The 11298-nt window shown below is 40.1% G+C and overlaps 1 non-coding gene across 1 annotated transcript; it reads left to right on the top strand.

Annotated features, from left to right (window-relative positions):
• Positions 1-9961: 9961 nt before the first annotated feature.
• TRNAA-AGC lies at positions 9962-10034 on the top strand. The gene has a single exon. It is a non-coding gene; the product is annotated as a tRNA-Ala (tRNA).
• The last annotated feature ends 1264 nt before the right edge of the window (positions 10035-11298 follow it).

Raw genomic sequence — 11298 nt, 5'->3', positions numbered from 1 at the left:
GCTGGGGTAAGAATGAAATGTAGTAATTAATGCAAAGTGACCATGATAGTGACTCGGCTTTTAATAGGTACTCATTAAAATATTAGTTCTAGGTCTGGCATGGTGGCTCACACCTGTAATCCCGGCACTTTGGGAGGCCAAGGCGGTGGATTGCTTGAGCTCAGGAGTTTGAGACCAACTCAAGACCAGCTTAGGCAATGTGGTGAAACCCCATCATCACCTAAAATACAAAAATTAGTCAAATGTAGTGGCACACACTTGTGGTCCCAGCAACTCAGGAGGTTGAGGTGGGAGGATCCTTGAAGTCCTCTGGCAAGTTGAGGCTGCAGTGAGCTGAGATTGTGCCACTACATTTCAGCCTGGGTGACAGAGTAAGACCCTGTCTCAAAAAAAGAAAAAAAGTATTTAAAGCAGGGGTCCTCAGCCCCTGGGCCACATACAAGTTAGTTGCTTATTCAGAATTGGGCTATACAGTAGGAGGTGAGTGACAGGCAAGCGAGTGAAGCTTCCATCTGTATTTACAGCTGCTCCCCATCACCCGCCTTACCTCTTGAGGTCCACCTCCTGTCAGATCAGCAGCGGCATTAGATTCTCATAGGACCGCGAACCTTATCATGAACTGAAGATGAGAGACATCTAGATTACGTGCTCCTCATGGGAATCTAATGTCTGATGATGTGTCACTGTCTCCCATCACCCCCAGATGAGTATTTGAATTACGTCTCTAAGCCTCACTGTGCTGCACCTTTTATACTCATAGACTCTGTATCTAAGTTAATGAGACATTTTATGTAAATCCTGCCCAGTGAATCTAGTCTAGTTGCACAAAGACAAGCTCAGGGCTCCCACTGATCTTACATTATGGTGAGTTCTATAATTATTTAATTAGATATTACAATGTAATAATAATAGAAGTAAAGTGCACAATGAATATAATGTGCTTGAATTATCCCCAAACCATCCCCCTCCACCGTCTGTGGAAAATTCGTCTTCTACAAAACTGGTCCCTGGTGCCAAAAAGGTTGGGAACTGCTGCTCTAAGGGGCACCATGCTCTCTGTTTCTTTCTGGATCCAAAGTTTTCTGAGCCCTTAGATGCCAAATAGTGCGAAAAAATTTGAGACTTTTTTCTTTCTGAGTCTTTTTTTTTTTTTTTTGTCTTTGTCTCTGTCTCTTGGTTTTATCATATCTTTATTTTTCATTTACATTCAGATTTCCTTTTTTCTATTTCTGTTTCCCAGGATTCCTTTCATTCAATCCATCCTCAACCAGATATACTTGGAGGACTAGCCTTAAGGGGACTAACATAATCTGAGGAAGGTAAACTATAAGGAAGTTTAGGTGAACCCAAAGCATATTCCCTGAATAGACTGAATATTTCTAAGATTGCCCACAGTGGTAGTGACAGCACCTGAGTGTTTGAGTTACATCTGTAAGCCTCATTGTGCTGTACCTTTTATACTCATCGGCTCTGTATCTTAGTATGACATTTTCTGTAAATCCTGCCCAGTGAGTCATGTAGACTCAGGTTTCGATTTAGACAAGAAACACTCATTGTCAGCTCAGATGAGCAAGTAAAACCTTGTATAGCCCCTTATAGTCCCTCCTCTTCTGCAGCTGAAGAACAATATCTTTCAGTTAACAGAAAGCATATTAATTGTCAGTTTATCAGTCAACAACTGTTTGCTGATGTGTGTAAGATAACAGAAGCCCTCAAAACAAATGGGAGAAACTTTTGCAACTGAAGGAAAAAAGTAGAAAATAAAAAGCAGGTAAAACAGTCAAGAAATAACTTCTGGTTCAATGGAATTGTTTTGTAAGACACCAGTGATTCTTCTTTTAGAGAACAATCATATAGTACCTCAACCTCAAGCTAGCCAAAAATCTAGGTACACATTCATGAACACAATTGGGGCAGTTTTAATTTGTTGAGTAGCAGACTCTCATCAAAGGGCTTTGTATGTGTGGGAAATCATGCCCCCAGATTGCTTTGGAAGAGAGAAGCAGCAGTTCTCAAGACAGATATGACTCTGTATACCCTAAAACAGCAGTCCCCAATCTTTTTGGGGCCAAGGACTGGTTTCACATAAGACAATTATTCCACAGACTGGTGGGGCAAGGTGGTTTTGGGATGAAACTGTTCCACCTCAGATCATCAGGCATTAGGTTCTCATAAGGAGCACACCACCTAGATCCCTCGCATGAACAGTTCATAATAGGGTTTGTGTTCCTATGAGAATCTGATCTGACAGGAGGCGTAGCTCAGGTAGTAATGCTCGGTTACCTGCCACTTATCACCTGCTATGGCAGGCCACACATCGTTACTAGTCTGCACCCTGGGGGTTGGGGTCCTCTGCCCTAAGAGGAATGTGAGTTAGTTTTTTTGTTGTTGCTGAAACAAACTACCACAACTTAGTGTATTAAACAATATATTAATAAATGTATTATCTTAAAGTTCTGTAAGTCAGAAGTTTAACCTGGGTTTCACTGTGTTGGCAGCATGTGTCCCTTTCTGGAGAATCTGTTTCCTCTCTTTCCAGCTTCTAGGCTTCCTACATTCCTTGGCTTATAACCCTCTTCTTTTGTCTTCAAAACAAGCAATGAAAGATCAGTTCCTTCTCATGTCACTTTGCTGTAATCCTGTGTCATTCAATTGCTCTCTGAAACAGCAGAGAAAGTTTGTTTACTTTTAAGGATTCATGTGATTAACTTAGGCTGACCTGGATAATCCAGGCTACTCTATCTCAGACTCCTAACTTTAATGACATCTGCAAAGTCATTGTTCCCATGCAAAGTAATATATTCACAGGTTCTGAGGATTAAAATACGAATATCTTGGAGGGGGACATTATTCTGCCTATGCAGAATTTTAATTACACTTTCCCCATTTTCCTACTTTCTTGACTGATTTTTGTCACGATTTGGAAAATTATAAATTTCCCAAGAAACGCCAGGAAGGAATTTCCGTATGGAAACACTGCAATACAGCCTGGAAAGCACTATGGACAGTTGCATGGACCTCATAGTAAGAAAATCTAACATAGGCTTCAGGCTGGGGAGAGCTTTATAGACAATGGATGTCATAAATAGTTTTTTGAAGAATATGTAATAGTTATCCTTGCAAAAGTTAAGGGAAAAGAGGGAGAGAGGGTTGGAGTCATTAATTCACGGGACTGTGATTAAACTGAGACATACACATTTCATTTTTAGGGGTAAGTTAAAAATAGTTTAGTATGAGTTCAAGTGTAGGAGGAGAGGGATATAAAATTTGAGAGTTAAGCATGGGACCTGTGTAAGTCTATTCTCATGCTGTTAATAAAGACACACCGGAGACTGGGTAACTTATAAAGGAAAGAGGTTGAATTGACTCACAGTTCAGGATGGCTAGGGAGGCATCAGGAAAGTTAGAATCACGGCAGAAGGGGAAGCAACCATGCCCTTCTTCACATGGTGGCAGCAAGGAGAAGTGTCAAGCAAAAGGAGAAAAAGCCCCTTATAAAACCATCAGATTTAGTGAGAACTCACTATCATGAGAACAGCATGAGGTTAACTGACACCCATGATTAAATTACCTCCCACAGGATCCCTCCTGAGACATGGGGGTGTTATGGGAACTACAGTTCAAGATGAGATTTGGGTGGGGACACAGCCAAACCATAACAGACCCAACATTAAAGCCTAACAAGCTTTGACTTTTAAGACAACATTAGGAATGCTTGAAGGGTTGTAAACAGTGGCACCACAGAAAGAAAATTGTGTTTTTAAGATAACTTCAGAGGCTACAATACAGTGTATACATTAAAATACAATCAACAGATTAAAATGAAATAAACAGGGAAATGATTTGAGAACCTGCATAGTAATCACAACGAGAAACATTACAGTGACTTCAACTAAGTGGAGCAACGAAAACACTAATATACAGCTACTGTGAGTGCAAGTTAATGCAGTAAATTTGGAAAAGAGTGTGGCAGTATCTAGTTGAAGATACTTTTCTTACCAGTAATTCTGTAATCATTTGACAGGTTCTTCTTGTCTGCTGCCCAGAAAAGCCAATGCAGTGAGAACAGCAGGTTTTGCAGCAAAGAAAGAATTTAATAATTGCAGGGCCAGCCAAGTGGAAGGATGAAAGATAATGCTCAAATCCACCTCCCTGAGAATTTGGAGGCCAGAGTTTTTCAAGGATAGTTTGGTAGACAGGGGGTAGGGACTGGGGAATGCTAATTTGTTGGGTAAGGGATGAAATCATAGGGGGTTGGAGCTGTCTTCTTGCACTGAGTCAGTTCCTGGATCAGGGGTTCATAAGACCCATTGAGCCAATTTTTGTTTTGTTTTGTTTTTGTTTTTGAGACGGGGTCTCGCTCTGTCACCCAGGCTGGAGTGCAATGTCATGATCTCGGCTCACTGCAACCTCCACCTCCCGGGTTCAAGCGATTCTCCTGCCTCGGCCTTCTGAGTAGCTGGGATTATAGGCACACACCACCATGCCTCGCTAATTTTTATATTTTTAGTAGAGATAGAATTTCCTCATGTTGGTCAGGCTGGCAGTTTTTTTTTGTTTGTTTGCTTGTTTGTTTGTTTTTTAATGGGTTACCTGTCCAGGTGACATCAGCTAGTCCCTCAAAATACAGGGTCTAAAAAATACGCCAAACACCTATCTTAGGCTTTACAGTAGTGATGTTATCTATAGGAGCAACTGAGGAGGCTACAAATCTTGTGACTTCCAGGTACATTATTCCTGAACCATAATTTTAACCTTATGCCTAATCTGTTAGTTTTACAAAGGTAGTTTCAGTCCCTTAGCAGGGAGGGGTTACTTTTGGGAAGCAGCTGTTATTATCTTTGTTTTAAAATTAAACTATGAATTCCTCCATAGTTAGCTTGGCCTATGCCCAGGAATGAACAAGAACAGTTTGTAAAGTTAGAAGCAAGATAGTCAGCTATGTTAGATTTTTCTCACAGTCATAATTTTTGCAAAGATGGTTTCAATTCCACTCATTTTTGTATAGAAAATGCATGCTTATGTGTACCAGGATACACATTCAAGAATGTTTAGAGTGGCATCATTTGTAATAACTGAAGGATAGATACAATATAATAGCTACCAATGGCAATATGGTTATACAAACTGTGATATGTTCATACATGGAAGTCTGTATTGCAATGAACAATATCAGGCAAGTGGTCATCCAACAACATAGATGGAATTTAAAAACATAATGGAAAGTTGATATAAAAGAAGCCAGACCTAATAATATCCTAAATGATTCCATGTGTATAAATATTAAAAACATGCATGTATACATACATACATACAAAAGAGTTTGGAAAAAGAAGACTTGCTGAGTCTTCTGGCCTTCATCTTTTTCCCATGCTGGATACTCCCTGCCCTCAAACATTGAACTTCAAGTTCTTCAGTTTTTGGACTCTTGGATTTACACCAGTGGTTTGTCAGGGGCTCTTGAGCCTTTGGCCACAGACTAAAGGCTGCACTGTCGGCTTCCCTACTTTTGAGGTTTTGGGACTCGGACTGGCTTCCCTGCTCTTCAGCTTGCAGATGGCCTATTGTGGGACTTCAACTTCCGACTGTATGAGTCAATACTTCTTAATGAACTCCCCTTCATATACGCATCTATCCTATTAGTTCTGTCTTTCTAGGGAACCCTGACTAATACAGATCTAGGTGTACATACAAACAGATTTTGTGTACATACATACATGCATACTTACATACACATATACAGCATACGTACACCCCTACACATTCATGTGTGCACACATGCATGTACACTGGCATGCACGAATACACATGTCCATACATGTGTGTGCACATGCACACACATGCCTACACACATGCATGTGCACACACGCACACACAAATATGTGTGCAAATGCATGCATGTACACACATAAATAACATGTGTGCACAGATGTACGTACACACAAGCACACACATACGTGCACATGCATACGTCCATACACACATAATGCATATATATACATACATGTAGGCACACATGAGCACAATGCAAACATGTATGTATATGTATATGTGCATACACATACACACAATCATACATGTGTATACACACATGCATAAATACACACCTGTATACACACCTGTTTACATGTTTAAACACATACATGCAAACACACGTGCACATTTATACATACACGAATACCTACACACAAACATGCAAAAATTCTGTGCACACATACATGGACACGCATGCATGCACACACACATGCATGTATGCCTGCAGACATGCATATGCAGACACTTGTACACACATGCATACACACAGATGCATGTGCGCATGTGTGTACACGTGTACATACACACATGTGTAGATGCATGTGCACACATGTGCACACATGTATAACACACATGTGTGTTCACGTGTACATGCGAGCATTATGCATGTGTAACTAAATGACTACAAGCATGATACACACACGCATACATGTACACACATGTATAGCGCACATCTGCATGCATGCATACATACATTTAGACATACATGTAGATGCATATGTACATGCATGTATACATGCACATCTACATCTACACATGTATGCACCCACACATGCATGTACACCTGCATACTGTGCACATAATACATGTATACAGATACATGTGTGCATAAACGTGTACACACATGCATGCATACACACATGGATTTGTAGATATATGTGTATATGTGTGTACACACAGACATACACAGATGCATCCACACATACACATGTACACATGAGGTGGTACATTCAGCTTTCAGGAGGACAATCAGGGACTCTGTCACCTTGACAACTTTAGCCTTGCCTTCTTCTAGTCATCTTGCCAGAACACCTGTGCCCACGTTTTTCTAACACTGTCATCAGAGTACTTTTACCATCAAGGCATCTGGGGGTTGGGAGAGCTTTTTGCACAGAAGGCTACTTGGCTTCGTTGGAAAACTGATGATACATGAGGACTGGGGTGGTCAATCCCTCACAGGTTTCTTCATATGAAAAATGAGGACTGTGGGATTCTCTGGCTGAATCTCAGCACCTAGAGATGGATCTGGCCAATAGGAACTGCTCAGCAAGTATTAGCTACTGCTTTGGTTGCCTTCTCCCTATGGAAAACTGGCCTCTCACATTGAATTTGTATCATAGGCACTCATGAGGGGCTTGACTGTATCAATATCCGATGACAGGTTTCAGTGCAGTTCTGTTGTCGTGGCTGATTTGCTCATTTGGTAGATAGCATCCAGCTTCTTGTGAACATTAAAATGAAATAAAGTAGATTATGGAGGAATAGAATACAGACACATACTAAGGTATTATTTTTCAGACAAAATGGATTTGGATAAAAGAATCTAAGTAAGAATTTGTGCATGATTCTTTTACAATTCCTTTGAGTCCTTTTTTTTTGGCCTGTTTTTCAAGTCTCTGATTTTTGTCACCCTTCTCTCATCAGGTTAGAGAGATAGCCAATGGTCAGAAGGAATCTTCCAGCAATGACCATAGCACTTTCTCCTGCCTGCAGATACCTGTTTTTATTCAGCCTTTATGGGAAGTAGCAGCACCATCCAGTTCTCAGAGAGCAAGCTCTGGAGTAACTGAGCTAACCCCAGTTGCTAATCTAAGCTAATCCCAGTTACCCCAGTGGATTTACAGATAGAGGTTAAAACCTAGCAGGGTTCTCTTCCTGGAAAGGACAGCCTTCCCTCTAAGGTTTCACATAGACCCTGGGTGAGGAAAGGGCCCTAAATGGCTTGAAAAATTGAATGCTCTTTAGGTAAAGCAGGAAGCCCTGCTATGGAAGAGCATCATTTGAACAAAAATCAGGTTATCAGTACAAAGAGAGTGTTCAGGAGGTCAAGATAGTTAAGCAGAGAGCCTGACCAGAATGTCCGTGGTGGAGAGAAACAATCTTGTTGGGAGAAGGATGACAATAATTGGAGACTTAGAATAAAGGCTGAAAATGATTCAAAGAGAATGCAAAAAGAATCAGGCACAAATGCTTTACTATATACTGTTGTGCAAATCTCACCTTACTATGTGTTTGTATTCTATTCCTTCACAATCTTTATTTTATTTTGATGTTCAAAGAGACTTGTGGTGCCAATTAAATGAGCAAAACAGTTAGTGACAACAGAAATGCACTAAGAAAAAGTCCCTCATCAGCTCTTGAAAGCAGGTTCCTTAAAGGTGGACAATATCCCGCATACAAGGACTTTTTCAGCACCACACATGGGAAATGGAACTGAATGTTTATTATTCTTTATATAAGTTTGTTGATATGACTTTTCAGCTTCCCTCAGTAGCATTATCCAAATTTTGTAGATGACACTAAAGCTCAGAGGAGTTAAACCATTTTCCTCAAATCACATAGCTTTAAATAGGAAAACCAGATATGAAAAGCAGATTTTTTTCTAAATTAAAAAAAAATAAAATAAAAAACCCATGAACTCTTGCTTTACTTTAGCACATAGTCTCACCATCTGTTTTCTCCACACCAGGTCATTCATGTAACATTTACTCACATAACGAACACAAATAAATGAGTGGATTCATTCATCAGATATTAATTCAGAATCTCTTTTGTGTCTACAACACTAGGCTCAAGACTTCCCAGTGTCTCTGTCTCCTCTCCCTCAAACCTCTCCATTCAACGTCTTGACAAATACTGTAGATCCTTCCTGCACAAAGTCTCCAGAATTTTTTTCTTCCTTTTCACTCACCTCTGTTGTCATCCATGCTATGGTGTTTAAAGAGGATGTATTCTGCACCATGAAGTGTGATGGGCACTGGCGATGCAGAAAGACTCCTGCTGTCCACCTCAGGAGCTGACACAATAAATGTGGGTAAACCTCAATCCTTTAATATCTTTGTGACCTCTTTCCCTTTAAATCCAATTCCTGTTTTCTTAGTTCAAGCTCTGACATTCAAAACTAAACACCTTTCTCTAACATGTTGCTTTAATTATTTAAGCCTTTTGCCTGGGATTTTTTCAATTTCTCTTAAGTTTTCGTAAAACTCTCCCACTCTCCCAACATATCTCTAAGTGACCAGACTTTTCAATCACTGCTTCCCTCAATGTGTATTTGACACACACACACACACACACACACACACACTCTCTCTCTCTCTCTCTCTCTCCACTTAAATTGAACAGGTTTATTTATTCACTCAGGAATTCCTACAAACAGCCCAGTTTTCTCCAACGTATGTCTACTCCATCTCTTCATAGCTCAATTTTAATTCTTATACTCTAATATTTTACATATTCTTATAGTCTGATATAATCTTGTCTCTTATTCTTTATGGCTCTGCTCTGTAATTTTGTTGTTGTTGTTCTGACATATAGTTGGACATGTAACTTGTACATGACACACCTTAGCAAGGAGGCAACCCATATCTCAGATGTAAGAGAAAGAAGCACTCTCCAGGGGTTTCCTAGGGCAGTGGTCAGCACACTGGCCTCATTCCTGAAAGGGCCTAGTTATGAAAACAACAGGAGATTTTTGCCTTTCAGAAATGTGTACTATCTCACAACCCCCGACAGTCTCAGCTACAAGGAACAAGTGATAATGCCATCCCACCTTTATAACCACACACACAACACACACACTCATACAAAATCATTTAATCATTTTTAATTATTTAATCATTTTTTAAAAATCAGTGACACTTTAGCTGGGCAGGTCTAGGCAGGTCCTCCTTTGCTGGGACATGCCTTTTTCTGTCCTGGAATACCCTAAACGTGATATTGTGGTAGCACGAGTTTTCCCTTTGTGACTTTATCCTTCTTCCCTTTTCTCCTCCTTCTTTGCAGAGAATGAGTAGACACTGCACTGTTGCCCTGGCCCATCAATGAAAAAATCTGCTCTTAGTAGAGCCCTGCTTTTGCGCTGAAGTCCCTGAAATCACCTGTGTTCCAGGCCACCCACTAAGGATAAATAAAGCTCCCCTGATGTGGGGAATTAGCTCAAGTGGTAGAGCGCTTGCTTAGCATGCAAGAGGTAGTGGGATCGATGCCCACATTCTCCAAGCTTTATTATTTAGGTCTCCAAACCCGAGTCAGTATCTGAGAGCAGGATACTGCTTTGGTTCAAGACATAGGAGCAGCAACAATACAGGACTGGTGACGGCTCCCTCCTGGCATTCAGCACAGTGTAGATCTACCGTGTAATTAATTTTCTGTTTCTTCAAGGAGCTGTGAAACCAAGGGACATACACAATTGCTCTTTTCTCCCTGTTTCTGCATGCAGCTTGAATGTGAGATGATTGTGAAAAGTGCCACTTGGGTAAATACAGCCCCGGCTTTCTGGTGAGAGGACTGAAACCAGGATGTGTCTGGTAACTAGAATGTGCCTGGGCAGATACTATAGAAAGCAAACCCATAAAGTTGTTCATGAGCTTGTGGACGCACCTGTCAGCTGTGAATAAGTGGCTCTAATCCCAAACAACTTACCAAAAAAGAGCCTGAGAGCTGAACTGAGCAATGACACACTTTCCAGTCCCCACTGACCATTGGGTCGCACACACTCCAGAGATCTCTGAACAGTAGTGTCAAGGCTTTGTAAGTAGAGTTATCTTTGAAATAGCAATACATGGAAGGTTGGTTGGTACTTGGAACTTGAACACAAGGCAATTGTGTGCCTGCAAAAACAAAAATGGCAATATTTTCCTTAAGATTTCAACAAGACACAGTGTCTCATTACATAACCCAAAGAAGTCCAGGTTACAACCCCAAAATATTCAGCATATGAAAAAACAGGGAGAACTTATTTCACATGGCAAAGAGAATCCTTGACAATACTGAGAGGACACAGGTGTTAAATCATCTGACACATACATTAAGCAGTTATTTTAACAATGCTCCTAGAATTAGAGGATAGCATTCGTGAAGTGAATGGAAAGTCTCACCAAATATTTGGAATATATAAATACCAATTTTAACTGAAGAATTAAAAAAATGTATTAAACAAAACTATTAGGGGAAATAAAAAGCTTAATTGGATGATCTCAATAACAGAATGCAGAAGACTAAGGAAAAAGTCAGTGAACTTGAAAACAGAACAAGAATACTTACACAATCTGAACTATAGAGAGAAAGGAGGATTTTATTTGTCCCTGAACAGAGGCTCAGGGAAAAATAAAAAAATAACACATCCAATATTCACATTATTGTAATCTGGAAAGAATAGGACAAAGAGTTTTTTGTGGGATAAAACTTTGAAGAATTAATGGCTGAAAATGTATCAAATTTATCAAAAGATATAAGCCAGATTTTTAAAGTTCAGTAAATGTC

This window comes from Piliocolobus tephrosceles, chromosome 5 (genome assembly GCF_002776525.5).
Source record: "Piliocolobus tephrosceles isolate RC106 chromosome 5, ASM277652v3, whole genome shotgun sequence".
NCBI lineage: Eukaryota > Metazoa > Chordata > Mammalia > Primates > Cercopithecidae > Piliocolobus > Piliocolobus tephrosceles.
This window is presented reverse-complemented; position numbering and strand designations above follow the sequence as displayed.